Source organism: Lissotriton vulgaris, chromosome 5 (assembly GCF_964263255.1).
Source record: "Lissotriton vulgaris chromosome 5, aLisVul1.2, whole genome shotgun sequence".
Lineage (NCBI taxonomy): Eukaryota > Metazoa > Chordata > Amphibia > Caudata > Salamandridae > Lissotriton > Lissotriton vulgaris.
The window spans coordinates 1,862,667,486-1,862,684,358 of record NC_141693.1 but is presented as its reverse complement, the minus strand read 5'-3'; the positions used below and the strand labels follow the sequence as shown (position 1 = coordinate 1,862,684,358).

General features: G+C 46.7%; 1 protein-coding gene across 1 annotated transcript in view; it reads right to left on the bottom strand.

Moving 5' to 3' along the window:
- The window catches only part of PPP1R1B (protein phosphatase 1 regulatory inhibitor subunit 1B), a 247,529-nt gene that overhangs the window by 63,671 nt on the left and 166,985 nt on the right, over positions 1-16,873 (bottom strand). The gene's annotated exons all lie outside the window — the stretch shown is intronic.

Sequence of the window (16,873 nt, the reverse complement as noted above, 5' to 3'; positions counted from 1 at the left end):
TTCAAAGGTTATCCAACTGGTGTGCGATGGTCTACACATTAAACAGAAGTTTCATGCAGCAAACAACCCTCATTAGAGCAGGTTTGGTTGAGAAGTACAATGGTACTCTCAAGCTGAAGCTAGCGAAGATAAAGGAAAGTACAGGATTGCAGTGGCCAGATGCACTACCCTTGCTTTGTTATCCACCAGGGCGACAGTGCATTCTAGAACAGGGTTGTCCTCATACGAGATGGTTTTTGGCCACCCTGCAAATGTATGGGGTGTTCCACGCCCCAACATTTCTCAGAGATAGAATACCCCTTGCTTGTGGATCATCTCTATGAGTTTACGTTCTATCCACCAACAGATTCAGGAGATGTTACAGCCAGTACCTGAGGGGTCCTGGCATCAGCTGCAGCCTGGTGACTTCATAATGATCCACAACTTCCAGAGGAAGAGTTGTCCAGAGCTCGCTGGAAGGGGCCTCTCCAAGTCCTCCTTGCCACCTGGACAGCAGTCAAAGTGGAGGGTCAGAGGCATTGGATTAATGCCACGGACTGCAGCCGGATCCCCATCCCACTTCTCTATGATTGCTGGGTACTTGAAGGCATCGGAGACCATGAGTTTGAAAAGGTACCTCGCTAAACTCCCTTCTCTGATGCCCGAGTGAGTTGGGCATAGACAGAGGAAGAGAGTGATGCTGTTTTACAGGAAGCAATACCTTCAGAGATCAGGCCTTCCCAAGAGCCATTCCCGTCTAACTCAACAGCAATTAAGTCTCAGTCCCCTTCCACTCCTGAGTTTCAGGTTCTTTTCCATGACAACACTGTGCGTAGAGTTACCCAGTACAATTTGCGTCCCCGACAGAAGGACAGTGTACTGCAGGGAAAGTTAGAAGAATAGGGATGGACTTCATGGAAGATGAATAGGGTGTGGGTACCCTGTCTAAGGTGCAAGTGCTAGAATAGGGTAAAGAAGAGTGGTGCACTGCCCTAGACACTGGACAGGATCAGTTGAGGGGGTTTTCTCAGAAGGGAAGGTGCCCTATCCTGAACGAAAAGGACTGTTCTATGCTATGACTATAACTCAGTCTGACTGTGAGACTGTGTTAGAGTATATAGTAGAACATTCACAATAGGACAACTAGTTTCTGTGATTCACTCCGCAGGAGTGAATCAAGGTAGTGCAGATTCTGTCTAGGGCAGGTTGTCCTAGTGTTAATGTTCTTTCAGAATTAGTGGCCAGGTAGATCCACTTCAGAATCAGCACACCAACCTGGAGTACTTTTGAGTAATTGAGGCAAGAGAGTATTGTCGAATTTTTGAGTGCATTATTGCTGTGCATACGCAGAGTATGTAGTAGAACACCAAGGATTTACTCCAGGAAATGGAGGGGAACAGGATGCTTTACACCCAGACACCTGCATGAACATCTGTGAAAGTAAGAAAAATGCCACATGGCTCCAGAATGAGATGATGGATTTTCAGGGATTTAATGTCTCTGAGTACTCTAGATCTTTCCACTCCCGTAATATTACCCAAGACAGTGGTTAACACTACAGCCAGTTTTTGTGTTCAGGGTTTTGGAAATGCTCCCGTAGGTAAAAATAGTTGCAACTATACATATCTCTTGTATACAAATAGTAGTCGACCTTTACTTCCACCTTCTAATGTGTATTTTGTATGTGGACCTCTGCCTTATATACGACTTCCTAGGCGTTGGTCTGGCACATGTTATGTCTCCTTTCTTTTGCCACCTGTCTATATTGCACCATCTAGTTATCACAAAGACCATAGGTTACAATGTAAAAGTACATACCTGTTCCGAGTGAATAGGGTAATTGATGCTGAGGAAATAGATCAAACAAACACTACCCTGTAGCAGTTTACTGATGCTATAAAGGGTATCTTGCCCTTCTGGGGTCCTATGTACAATAGTCGTACAATTTGTCGCCTCACTAGGGTAGTAGAAGGAGTTATTAATGCCACTGCAGGAATACTAACCAATATTACAGCTGAGCTGCAGGCTACCAGGCTTGCTGCTCTTCAAAATAGGATGGTGTTAGATGTCATTCTTGCCGATAGGGGAGGAGCCTGTCGCGTCATCTGCAGCAGTTGTTGCATGTACATACCAGATCATGCTCCGAATGTTTATGCAGCCATACAGAAGTTGCATCGACTTGCTTCTGGTATTCACCAAGAGAATGTGACATGGTCTTGGGATATGATGAGTACGTGGGGTTGGAAGATACTTCTTTTCCTCATGGCCATAGCAGGTGTCATTTTTACGCGTTGCCTGTGCATTAACAGTCTTCCAACTTGTTGCTCCTACTGTGTTAGTAAGCTGACACCTACACCCAAAATATCGGGACCAGATACTAAAGCCACTGTTATGATGATGCAAGATGAACAGGATATGATGAACATTGATGAAGGCATTTTTGAAAACTGAACATGTCTTGCAACTACATGATTATTTAGCTCTGTTAGTAGAAAGAAACAATGTGAACTGTGATTATTCTTTTTTGCTCATAATTGTAAAGACCCTTAACCTGATAGCACTAATAAAGTTTAGCCTTATATATGCTAAAAGGAGGGTCTGTTGGAATTCAACAATTTGGGCCAGATGTAGGTGAAATAGATTTACCGATTTTAAATTACCGAATTTTACCGATTCAGTAATTAAAAATCGGTAAATCTATGGGGTCGACATGTAGGTATTCCAGATGTGCTGGAATACCGAATCGGATAATTTCGGTATTTACCGATTCTGTAAATACCGAATCAGTAATGCCCATTCATTCCTATGGGCTTTGAAGCCCATAGGAATGAATGGGCATTACCGATTCGATATTTACCGAATCGGTAAATACCGATTTTCATAAGGGTGCAGGGGGTGTCACTTTGACACCCTCTGGAACCCCCAAAACAGGCTCGGGTGCCATGTGGCAGGCATACATGCCCTAAGGGCAGGTCTGCCTGTCACATGGCATAGGTGTGCATGCACACATGTGCATGCACACCGGAATCGGTATTTTACCATCAAATTGGATTTGATGGTAAAATACCGATTCGGTAAGGCTCCTGGGACTCTGAAGAGTCCCACCTACATATGGGTGGCTCAGATTCAGTAAATTTACCGATTTTTTATTTTACTGATTCGGTAAAATTTCCGAATCGGTAATTTTACCAATTCGGTAAAATAATGCCCCCTACATGCCAATCACCTATTTACCGATCGGTAACGGCCGAAAATACCGATTTTCGGCCGTTACCGACCGACCTACATCGGGCCCTTTATGTACTTTCATCTGCGTTGTGTTAGGTTAGCATTTTTAAGGCTATGATAGTAGCAGCCGCCATGCCTACTGTACCCCACTGAGTTTTCCTTGTTATACAAGCTTAAGTTCGCGTTTGCGGCTCCATTTCGCAATTCGTAGGTCATGTTACACTGTGACTGGATATAACTCCAATTATCTGTATTGCTTGCCTTATAGAAGACTGTGTTCAGCTATTTTGTTTCTCTCATGTTCAAGGTTGGAGTCCGACTTACTAATGAATAGGCCATTCTGCCTCTACATCCCTATCCTTCTCCATAGCCCTGCTCCCACCTTAGGAGGAGCCGAGACCTAGCAAGGCAACATTGAGATAGTGATAGTGTGTACCCATCTCGCAGGTGGTAGTCCATCCTTCTGTGCCTTCTTTGTTCATGAATGGCACAAGCCGGTAACTTTCCACTGGGGGTGTGGTTGGGGGTTGCCCGAAGAATGATTATGCGTTACCAAGTTTTGGGGAGTCAGTCCCCTCGACAGCCATCCCCTGATGCTGGTCTGATTGGGCTCCACTGCAATGTATTTTACTACTAAACAATTGTTTGTATTCTCTACTGACTGACCGACACTTCACTTGTTTGGAAGACTATGAGGTGGTCATAAGTGACATGGGTGACCATAATTGGGTAATTTCTTTCACCAGGTGTGAGGGTGAGGACTGTGCAGGTAACAGGGACAGGTGCGCCAATCTACAGATAGACTTTACCAGGTGTGAGGGAGAGGACTGTGCAGGTAACAGGGACAGGTGCCTCAATCTACAGATAGACTTTACCAGGTGTGAGAGAGAGGACTGTACAGGTTACTGCGGCAATCTACAGATAGACTTTACTAGGTGTGAGGGAGAGGACTGGGCAGGTAAGAGGGACAGGTAAATCAATCTACAGATAGACTTTACAAGGTATGGGGGACAAAACTGTGCAGGTAACATTGACAGGTGCATCAATCTACAGATAGATTTTACCAAGTAAGAGAGAGAGAGGACTGTGCAGGTAACAGGGACAGGTGTGGCGATCTACAGATAGACTTTACCTGGTGTGAGAGAGAGGACTGTGCAGGAAACAGAGACAGGTGCATCAATCTGCAGATAGACTTTACCAGGTCTGAGAGAAAGGACTGCAGGTAACAGGGACAGGTGCATCAATCTAAATAATAACTTTCCCAGGTGTGAAAGAGAGGACTGTGCGGGAAACGGGTACAGAAGCATCAATCTACAGATAGACATTACCAGGTGTGAGAGAGAGGACTGTGCAGGTAACAGGGACAGGTGACTCAATCTACAGATAGATAGACTTTACCAGGTGTAAGAGAGAGGACTGTGAAGGTAACAGGGACAGGTGCGGCAATCTACAGAACGACTTTACCAGGTGTAAGAGAGAGGCCTGTGCAGGAAAAGGGACAAGTGCGGCAATCAACAGATAGACCTTACCAGGTATGAGCGAGAGGCTTGTGCAGGAAACAAGGACAGGCGTATAATCTAAAGGTTGACTTTACCAGATGTGAAAGAGAGGACTGTGCGGGGAAACAGATACAGAAGCAGCAATCTACAGATAGACTTAACCAGGTGTGAGAGAGAGGACTGTGCATGTGGGAGAGACAGATGCGGCAATCTACAGATTGACTTTACTGGGTATGAGAGAGAGGACTGCACTGGTTACAGAAAGAGGTCCAGCAATCGAGAGACAGATCTGAAATCTACAGATAGACTTTACCAGGTGTGAGGGAGGGTGGCTGAGCAGGTAAAAGATACAGGTGCATCAACCTCCAGATAGACTTTACAAAGTGAGAGAGAGAAGATTGTGCAGATAACATTGGCATGTGAATCAATTTACCAGGTGTGAGATACAGGACTATAAAGGTAACACAGGAACAGGTGCACCAGTCTATAAACCCTCATCACCGGGGTATTCAGGTGTGAGAGAGGGGACCATGCAGGTAAAACAGGGACAGGTGCATCAGTCTAGAAACTAACACTACCAGGGATATTCAGGTGTAAGAGCGGACTGTGCAGGTAAGACAGGGACAGGTGCATCAGTCTATAAACCCTCATTACCAGGGATATTCAGGTGGGAGAGAAGGGATCATGCAGGTAAAACAGGGACGGGTGCATCAGTCTATAAACCCTCATTACCGGGTTTTTCAGGTGTGACACAGGAGGCTGTGTAGGTAACACTGGGACTGGGGCACCATTCTATAAGCCCTCATTACCAGGGACATTCAGGTGTGTGATTAGACTGTGAAGGTAACATAGGGGCAGGTGAATCAGTACCTGTCTGTAAACCCTCATTACCAGGGGTATTCAGGTGTGAGAGAAGGGGCTGTACATTTAATACAGGGACAGGTGCACCTGTCTGTAAACCCTCATTACCAGGGACATTCAGGTGTGAAAGAAGGCGCAGTGCAGGTAACAAATGAGCTGGCACATCAGCCTGTACTGACCGTAAGGGAGCTGCGCTCTCCCTGCACGGTAGGCAGCATGAAGGGGTGGGGAGTCCCCCCGACCTGAGGGGCTTGGTTCCCCGGACACAGAGTGCAGAAATGTGATTTTTAGGTGAAGTTGTGGCTGCAGGGAGGCCAGGTTCCCCTGAGGCCGCCCGGATTAGCTCGCCGGTGGCTGGCCGTGGAACAGAGCCCAGCTCTCTCTGGAACATTCCAGTCGGCAATGAATGCACTCTTGTTTAACTCCCCACTCCTGAATTGTGAAATTGTGCTCTCACCCACTCTCCCTCGCATGGGGGATTTAAAGAGCCGCTCCCCCGGCCTCGCCCCAGTCTCTCTCAGTCTGAGGCTTTGTTTCTCTCCCGTTTGCACGTGAAAGTCCTGTATTTGGAGATGGGGGTGGCGCCCACAGGGCTGGGGTGGGAGCCAACCTCACAATTGAATCGACGTAGTCAAGTGCCAGGCCTTGTGAGCACAGAAGACAAATAACATTATTATTGTGAGTTTTACTTATAAGCTATATACCACAAAACATAGAATTGTGAAAAGAACATAAAGAACTCTTCACGCATCCTTCTCGCAAGCTATAGGGTAACTGCGCTTATGTATTACTTAAAGTGACAGCGTCTAAAACAAGTTTGGCTGGTAGCATAAAAATAGCTGTTTTTCAATATGTAAAACAAATGTTCTGATTTGAAAGTCACAGTGCCTCATTTATAAGCCCCCTGTGCCACTGGTGTGTCACTTTTTGAAATGTTCCGTGGTGCAGGAGCCTACTCCATTTTACGAGGCAGAACTAAGCCACTTTTTTTGGCTCAATGCTTCCTTGTAAATATTGTTCTCTTCAACAGTTTTCTGCATTAAAGGGTAGTGCAATAGGTGTTGCTGGGGGCGTTCCCAGCAACATCCATGGCTTTTTGACATTGCCCCAGAATTACGAGAAATTGTAACTCCGAGGCAGCTCCAAAAACCTTACGCCTCCCCAGGAGAGGCGTAAGGGAGGCACAACGAGGAGAAATATTTATTTGATATTTGATATTTGTGAGTATTTGTAGAGCGCGAACTTTCGCTCCGGAAGGAGCATCTTGGCGCTGAGCATGCCCGTGTGAGATGAGTGATACATGACGAAAATCTGGGTCTAAATAGCTGCCAGTACAGAAATGTCTGGTTGTTGGTACACCCAGGTCTTGAGGAGTTGTCTAAAAAGACTCTCCTTTTCAGTTAATCTAAGATTAACAGGTAGATTATTCCATGCCCTTGCTGCCAAAACGGTGAAGGATTTCCCGCCCCTGGTTTTGTACTTAAATCTTGGGATTGTGTTGAGATTGGTCCCAGAGGATCTCAGACATCGTGTGGGATTATAGTGAGTGAAGCGTTTAGCAAGATAGTGAGGACCTATATTTTTCATGGATTTAAAAACGGTAAGCAAAAGTTTAAAAAGGATTCTTTTGTGGAGTGGTAGCCAATGGAGGGAATTTAAAGCTGCTGAAGCTGATGACCTACTAGGGAGTTTCAGGACCAGTCTAGCGGCTGCATGTTGTATACTCTGTAACTTCCTGAGGGTGGACTTTTTCACTCCAGCCATTAGGCCGTTACAATAATCGAGTCGGGAGAGTATTAAGGCTACCGCGACTGATTTCCTAGCGGCGATGGGGAGGAAGTCAAAGAACTTCTTTAGGGATTTAATAAGTCCAAAACAGCGTCCGGCAGTGATCCTGACGTGGTCATCGAAAGAGAGGGATGAGTCAAATTGCACGCCCAGGTTCCGTGCGGAAGAAACAGCACTGGGTGGGGCCTCTGATCCTGTGGGCCACCAGTCTTTCGGGCAAAAGGATAGATCTTTGCCCAGTGGTATAATTTCTGTCTTCGCACTGTTGCATTTCAGATGGTTATTATTCAGCCACTGAAAGACGTCAGAGAGGCAATTGCGAAATCGCAAGTCAGCGTCCATACACTTTTTATCAATGGCGACGACAAGTTGTGTGTCGTCGGCATATGACGTGACGAGGATCCCATGGGATTCTATCACAGCGAGGAGGGGGGCCATATAGATGTTGAAAAAAAGGAGGCTTAATATGGACCCCTGGGGCACCCCTGATGTAATGGGTTTTTCGCTGGATAGATAGGGACCCAAAGACACAGTCTGGGACCTGTTTGACAGGAAAGATTTTACCCATGCCAGAACAGTGTCTGTCACGCCAATCTCTCGCATTCTATTAATCAGAATGACATGAGAGATAGTGTCGAACGCTGCTGTGAGGTCAAGCAGGATGAGGACGGCTTGCTTTCCTTCATCCTGCAAGAACTTGATGGAATCAGACAGTTCTATCAAAGCTGTTTCGGTGGAATGGCCGGAGCGAAACCCCGACTGTTGGGGGTGCAAGATGTTGTGGGTCTCTACAAATGCTTTTAGCTCCCCATGTACTAACTGTTCCGTGATCTTACCTAGGACAGGTAGTAATGAAATGGGGCGCATGTTGGTGAGATCTGTAGGAGATTTGTTCAGCTTTTTCATCAGAGGCTTCACAATAGCCTTCTTCCAGTCGTTGGGCACTATCCCCGACTCTAAAGATTTATTGATGATAATGTTGATGCAGGGGTTAACTGCCTCAATAAGGTGGTGGAGAATGGCGGGGGGGCAAGAGTCGGTAGGGGCTCCTGATTTACAGGCCAAAATTGCCTTGCTTGTTTGCTGGAGAGAAACAGGATTAAAGTGACTGAAGGAGGGATAGCTGACAGTCGCTTCATGGAGAGTAATTGAGGGGGAGGGAAAGTCTCTCTGAATGTTAGCGATTTTATCCACAAAGAAATCTGCGATCTGATTGCACAGATTTTCAGACGGGGGAATTTCGGGCGTGAGGGCTTTAGGGTGGGTAAAGGACTTGACTATAGAAAATATAGTTTTTTGTTTTTGGTGGGCTTCATTTATAGCCTTAGTAAAGTATTCCCTTTTAGCCGCTTTTATATAAGAGAGATATACTTTCCTCTGTTGGACATAAAGTGTTCTTGCGGCCTCATCATAGGTTTTTCTCCACTTCCTTTCAGATTTACGGCAAAGGAGATGGCTATCAATTAGGGCCTGGGTGAACCAGGGTGCATTTGGCTTTTTTTTGTGACATGTCGCTTGGTGGCCTTTAAGGTTGGAATTATCTGAGACAATTTGGTCCATCCAGGCATGAAAGTTGTAGGAATCCACTACAACGTCTCCGGTTAGCTTAGGGGCCTTGGCTAGGGGTTGGGAGTTTAGCTTGATGCGTTCCGTCACCTTCCTCCAATTAACTGTGAAGGAAGGGTGGGAGCGCCTGTTGTTGGGTGCGGTAGGGGCTTGTATCTCAATATCGAATGGAATGAAACAGTGATCAGTCCAGATTTGAGGAATTGGAGGGGATGTAGTCAAAGTTGTGAGGTTGGAGCATATGCCATCGAGGGTATGTCCCGCATGGTGAGTGGGAGCAGAAACAATTTGGGATAATCCAAAAATATTTAATGATTGTTGAAGTGAAATGGTGAAGGGGTCGACACATGATTCAAGATGTATGTTCATATCACCTAGTAAAGTAAAATTGGGGTAATGTAGCATGAGTGCCCCGAGAACATCATCTAGAGATTCTAGGAAAGGAGTCGCGTTGCCAGGAGGGCGATATATCAGGCCCCCCGAGAAGGAAGTGGAAGCATTGATTTTAATGGAGAAGCCTATACCCTCGCTTCCTTTAAGGTGGTCAAGGTCAAATGTATGACAAAGAAAGGTTTTCTTGATGACTAGTGCTACACCACCTCCTCGCCCAAGAGGTCTGTCTCGCCTAAAGATGGTAAAGTCTAAAGGGAGAGCAGTTGCCAAATCAGGATTAGAGGAGTCATTGAGCCAGGTTTCGGTGATGAAAAGAGCATCTAGATCATGTACTAGTATAAGGTCATGTATATCTTGACAGTGACAGGATAGTGATCTGGCATTGATAAGACCTCCCTTAAAGTAAATGGGATTATGCTTAAATGGGGAAAGCGGTACATATGCCTCAGCGATTATCGCAGGGGGCTTCCACTCACAATGTAGACATATAAATGTACTCGAGAGGAGGTTAGTGGGGGGGCAGCCCTTGCAATGGTCACTCATTGTGGGGCGTAGTGCATATAGATCGTTACTACCATACCTGATGGTGTGGGGTTTTAGGCCAGCATGCCCTGCGCCCGGTGCGTTCCGGTCGCGGACGGGCGCAGACGGGCTTGCCTTAGGCGCGCCTTCGGCGCGCAAACATCTTTATTTCACCTTGTTTTTCCTTTTTGTATGTGTGCTGCAGCACACATAGTAAGAGGAAAAGATGTATTCCTTCCTACAAAAAAACAATCAACTCCGCAATGCAGGCACCTTTGCACCATGGTGCAAAGGAACCTGCGTTGGCACACGGCAGCCCATTATGCACCAGCGCAGGTGAAAAGCACAGAAATGTGCCATGTCTGATAGATACGGCACATTCCAGACCTTTCTTTTGCTGTGTCAGCGCAGCAGGAAGGCCTGTGGCGCTGCCCTATGGCAAAAACTCATAAATGAAGCCCATAATGTTTTGGTTCAGAAAAGGGGGTGGTGATGAACAGAGTGTCTGAATTAAGCAGACCACTCTTACCCAGTCCAAAGATCAGGGCTTGATCCATCACCGTTATTTATCTCACTGCACCATCCCAGCTCAGAACCTGGCTATATGCAAATCAGTCTGTCCCTGGCCCAGTGCATCATGGGAACAGGGCAGACTAAACTACCAAGCCAATTCTTCACCAGAAAGGAGACAAGCTACCGGGGACCGGTTTCTGGCATTTCAGCCTTCTTCGGCCCGGCTTGCTTGAATCCTGATGGTGCAGTGAGAAAGGGACTCATGTCTGAGTATACCCTTCCACGCTCGTGGCTGATGAGAGGTGTTACCTCGATACCGGTCCGGTCCTCGGATGCTTAATTCCGTTCTGGGAAGGACATGGCTTTTGTAGTTCGGACTGGACTGTTCCCATGGGGCACAGGGTCAGAGCTGATTTGCATATCGCCATTGTCTAACCCAGGGTGGTGTGGAGTGCAAAAAAACGATGGATTTTGGCCCAGATCTTTGGACTGGGATGAATGTGTGACATTGATCCACATTCGGTCCATCACCTGTTTTGTTCACAGGACAACACAGGCCAGGAGCAAGAAGAGATCCAGGCTCTCACTCTGGGGTGGTAAAGACACAGCAACACTTCGCCCATAGCACGTAGAGCCACACCCCCCACAGGAAGGGACAAGCATCTGTACACTATGGGACACCCTCCACCACCACCACAGTCGCAGGCTAAAGCGCAGCCGACACCATATTCACACGCCTTTGTGACCTCTCTACCCCCATCTGCCAGCTTGCTGACCCCGCCACTGCCGCGCCCAGATGGAAGCTCTATGTGGGTTGTCTAAACCACTACTTTACAGGGACCCGAGAGACAAATGGGTAGTAAAATGGTCACTGTTAATGCATTTTGGCGGCGACAAACTTTATGAATTGTTCAAGATGCTGCCATGAATATGACGCAGCCATCACAGCGCTCAACTGATACTTTGACCCCCGAATGAAACCGGATCATGAGCGGTTCAAGCTGAACCAAGCTTGGCAAACAGAGGCGGAAACTGTAGACATGTTCTACGCCCGATTGAAGAAGTTGGCGCGCATGTGCACGAAAATTGACCAGACGAGGGAAATTAGGGTGCAAATTATCCAAGGGTGCAAGTCCGTCGTGCTGATCCTGGTTGAAATCCTCATCCTAGCCCGCTCTCATGAGCTGTCAGACAGACAGGAGGAAGAGATGGAGGCCGCCGAGTTCGCAACACTCCAACTGCTCTGACACAGAAAATGGTTCACGTCAAGGAAGAGATAGTAGAGGCAGTACAATGGTGCCCCAGACTTGGACCTGGACAAGGATGAGCCACTGTGAGCCGGCCCAGTGGAAAATGTGGGCATTGGGGTTTTGACCACAAATCGCAAGACCAATGCCCAGCGAGAGAAAAAACATACTCGAAATGCGGCAAGGCCAAATATTATGCCAGCGTCTGTCGAAGTGGGGGAGGATGGTCCCAAGGAGGCGCATCCAGAGGACGGCCCATGACCCTATGACAACTAACGCTCGAAGACAACGAAACCGCAGAAGCACCAAAAGAACAGGGAGCCACTGCCTACTACGAAGACAACAACAACACCTTTGTCATTTTATTTGCGGGACAGCCAGGCCGCAAGAATCGCCCTCTTCTGATGTGCGATATACAAGTCAACGGGACCTCAGTGCATGAACTGATAAATACTGGTGCATCCATAAATGTAATGGACTGTGACTAGTATGACAGATTGTCGCCGAAGCCGCCCCTTGCCCACAGATCAGCCAAAATCTACACCTATGTAGGGACAGAACCCATACCGCTACTAGGAGTTATTGAGGTCGAAGTCTCAAGTTCAGAATACTTAGTGAAGACAAGATTCCACGTTACTAATGGGAAAAAGGGAATGCTGCTGGGGTGTCACACCCCGGAAGACTTAGAGCTGGTGTTTTTCGCCATACAGGTGCACGACACCCATGCAGAGGACATCTTGAGTGAATTCCCACAACTCTTCCAGGGTTTGGGCAGACTGAAGGGGCACCAAGTAAAACTGCACATCGACAAAGTCATCAAACTATCTCTTTTGTACCACTATTTACCCGAGTCCAGTGGTCTATCGGGTTACCCCATTGACACATAACCCCGTCTCCTTCAGTGACTCCTGCCAGCAGTGTATTTTTACCCATAGTCCCCATTGCCTGCACTGCAGGAGCTCGCTGCTCCCTGCTGGTACTAGCACATAGGATCACCATAGCAGGCACCGAATGAGCTCCCTGCTGGAACTAGGACATAGACTATCTGGGTGCAGGTACCTACCTAAAGCCGAACGCGACAAAGACAGAATTCCACCTGCTCTCTAAGAGCACCAAACAAACTCCATTTGAAGTTGGCTCTGACGTGAATTTGGACGGCTTCATCACACAGCTGACAGCCCATGAGAAATGTTTTGTTTTTGCCCCAGACACAGATCTCTCTTTCACGGCAAGGCATCAGCTCTCCCAGCTGGAAAAGGTGAAACTTCCTACCTCAACCTGACTTCAGAGCAACAGTGCAATGGTGTGTCGTCTTGCATCTGACCGGAGGAACACTTTAGTCAATCAATCAAGATTTACATTGCATGGCTAATCACCCCATAGGATATCCAGGTCACGGAGGCTTATTCAAACAGCCAGGTCCTGAGGGCCAATCGGAATTCCGGACGTGAGGTGATGGTCCGGAGTTGCCTGGTGAGACTGTTCCGGGTCTTTGCTGCGATGTGCGAGAAGGAGCTTCCTACACTACTGCTTAGGTAGAGGCGGGGAGCATGGGCAAGTGAGAAGGATGCGGACAATAGTCTTCTCGACGGTTAGTGGAAGTTCGGAAAGGCATCATGCGCACTGCAACACGTCTCATCAAGGGCTTGAAGAAGCTAGACCTCATACCAAGTACCTTGAGAGAACTACATTGGCCACATCATCCTCAAGACCAGTTGTCACCAGGAACTGGATCTCCTGCATGCCAGGATGGGCGATGTGGACCACGCCACACCAGGATCCAGGACCTCACTCTACTGGAGATGATGTGCACAGGTAGAAGACCAGAATGCATGCCACCCCCAACTATACCCCCAGGATGGGGAGCAACAACATCCCCATCAGCAACAGAACAGCTCATCTCATTCTGCAATCCAAGGAGAAACTGAAGACCATGTTCTCAAAGAGCAGTACCGCTCTACACGAGAGGGAAGTGCACGTCATCGGCCTTATTGTAGATGATCCTGAATCGTATCTCAGGGGACCTCCCTGCTGTCCAGTGATCCGCTGCTTTTCAGCTAGGTTTGCACTATGCAAATACCACTGCATGGACGTTCAAAATACTGTTCGAGCCATGCGTATAGGGACATGGTTTTAATGTGATGGGAAGATTACACCTTTAGAACAAGTGAAGGGACTGATAGTGACTTTTTCTTTCAACAGAGGTTGATCTTATAAAACAATCTATGTGTGTGTGAATATGTTAATGTTGCACATACACTTCCTCATGGTAGGTGGCCCCTCCAGGTCAATGATGGCTCCTATAAGGCATTTTAACTCCCAAAGGCAGCTCAATGTTGCAGAGCCAGCCTTGAATACTTACCCAGGAACTTGCAAAAACCCTCACAGAACATAAAATATTGTTTTGCTTTTCACCTACAGTTCCATCCTATGAAGATCTCTAGGGGAATCTGGAGAGTTATATGGAAAGGAAATGTGTTCCAGTGAAAGGTCGCCATTTGTGATCATTATGGCAAATATATAAATTATACTATGTTATTTAATTTCAATTAAAGAAGGTTAAACACATTTTAACTGACTAGAGTTTATCTTGATATGTTTATATACATCTTGCCAAAGCTATTGTGCATGCTTCTAGTACAAAGCCTCAATTGGACAATGCAAACTCACCTCTGCACCTTGGTGCAAGACTCTGGGTGTCACAAGGATGCTTCTTGCGTGGGGAGGACCGCAGCTGCAGGCCAATCTTAGTAGATATGACTGTGCCCCGTGTTTTCCCCTTTGGGGAATGCTGTGCTGCTTTGCAGCATACCAAGGTCCTGAGTTTTTTACTTTGGATTTTTTATTGACCCTGGAAAGCTCGCCTCACTGCAATAATAGTAGGTGCAGGTGAAGCCGTGTTTCTTTGCTGTCGAGGCCAGCCATTTACTTCTGAAGGATTTGGGGCCTGATTCAGAGTTTATCAGACTGTACTCTGTCCGAAAGAGTGGTGAAGGACATTTCCTCCGCCATCTTGACAGAATAATGTCAGTCAAATTTAGAGATGGCTGCTGGCCCAGTGGTCACCTCTGTACACTGAAAGGACTCTCTCTCATGGTTGTTCCTTCCAAAATACACAAAGTTTGGTGGACTGCGCCATCTGTGTTTGATAGCCCTCACTAAATGTTTCCAAAGTTTCTGTTTTTCTGAAACAATCTCCCAAAGTGGGAGTATATTCCAGAAAAACATAACACTAATGGCCTCCAATCCCTTGGAGATTTCTCCAAGGTTGTTGGGGGCCATTATTCTTGTTTTTCTGTCCCACGCCACCAGGTGTTTCCTGGTAGTGACAGACAGGAAAAAATACATTATTCCTTCCACATGAAAAACGGTGGGCAGTGTAATGCACCACGCATTACCCCTGCTAGGCTGCTAAAGATAGTAACAACAACACTACTAACCATCACACTCCTACAAGTGTGATAATTCAGACTATTTCAGGCCCTCAAAGCCATAAGAATGGCTTGGACGGCAGGTAATAGTCATGTTTAATGTATATTAAATTAATAATTAATTGTAGTTGTCATCTGTAAATTAGCCAGACAGCACCACCTTGTGGTAGACTGAAACAAGCGTGGGTTTTGACTATTGAATGGTTGTGCTGAACACTGGAAACCACCTGCTCAAATTAAGCAATGACATTGCTGCAACATGGATTAGCCAAGTTACTACGTTTCCTTATTGCATGAAGTATTACCATTATCATTTAGCCTTTCTTTTTTGTATTCATCCATTTAGATGTCCCTTGCATAGAAGAGGGGTTGATCCACCCCACTCTTCTCCACTGGGTCATGGCAATCAATAGGCAGTGGTAGAGCTGGTAATAAGGGATTGTGGGACTTTGCTTAGGAGCTTAGGTATTCACGCCGTAGACAAGATACTCACGTTTAACTAGTAAGACCTACGCTTGATGTTTAAATGGGTTCCATTACACAGCTTCCAGGCGTATTTTTACAATCACCCATGCCAAGTTTCTCAGACTAGTCACTAGTTGGTCCAGTCCAGGTTTTTTTCTTTGAATTCTGGGATTTGTAGTCTTGATTATTCCATTACAAAAAAGGGACTACAAGTTCTAGAATTCAGATTTAAACATCCTGGACTGGAGCAGCTAATCACACAGGGAGCTGGTAAACCTGGCAGCTCTGGACAATATGTCTTTGAAAGTTGTATTCATTATACCTATAGTGACCCTTTGCAATACCTATCTAAACAAAAATCCTTCTAAGGGCTTTGCCTATTGTTACACTATGAAACTAATACTGTCTGAGCACCTGGGTGCCTATGGGAGACTATGGGTCAGAGTTCATGAAAGCTCTGACGTAAAGGACGGAGGGCAAGTGCTGCTCATGTGAAACCCCATTGATGATGACAGGGCAGGCCATGCATTCCTGGGGCGGCATCAGGGCCAAGGGAAAGGTGATTGCTAATAGGGAAGCACAGGTGAGCTGAGGGAGCCTTGGACAAATGGACGTAGATTAAGAAGGAACAATGGCAACGGCTGATACCCGAGACTTTTCCTCTTCTGCACATGGCGCAGTCTATTCTGCACTTGATCTCAGTAAAGAAGCATTGGCAAAGGTAATATGTCAAGCGTTTGTAACCTATTGGCTTTGCCAATGCTTTAGCCTGCGGTATGTAATCCCAGATCCAGGTTACAACAGTACCTAATCTGAAAAAAACGTGCAGGGTATTTTTTAAAGCGGGTGGGGGGAGCAAGGGGTGCAGAAGTAACATTAGGGGATGGGGAGGCAAGAAGCGACACAGGGAGTGGAAGCAACACGGGGGAGCACAGCTGGTTTGACAAAAGGAACATGGAGCCACAGGTGAGTGAGAGGAAGCAACATAGAGGGTAGGGTGGAGGGAAGCAAAACAAAGGGCGTGAGCAATGAGGAGTACTGGGAGGAGCAACCGAGTGAAAGAGAGCAACATGGGGAAGAAGCACATGAGCGAGAAAGCAACTGGGTGGAAGTACGCAAGACGAGCGCAACATGGAGAGACAGGGAGAAGAATATCAGCAACAGAGAGCAAAACAGAGCGCAAGGGAAAGAAGTGCATGAGAGAGACAGCTGGGAAACACATGCACTCTCCATGGAGTGCTTAACTCAAAAGAAAAAAGTAGTTCTTGAAAAGCAAGCAGTGGAGGCGTAGGTGAAAAGGCTGTGCTCCATGGGAGGGATAAACACAAGATTGACAAGCTTGCCACAAATAAGAAGCAGGCAAAGAAGACAAAACTTTCTG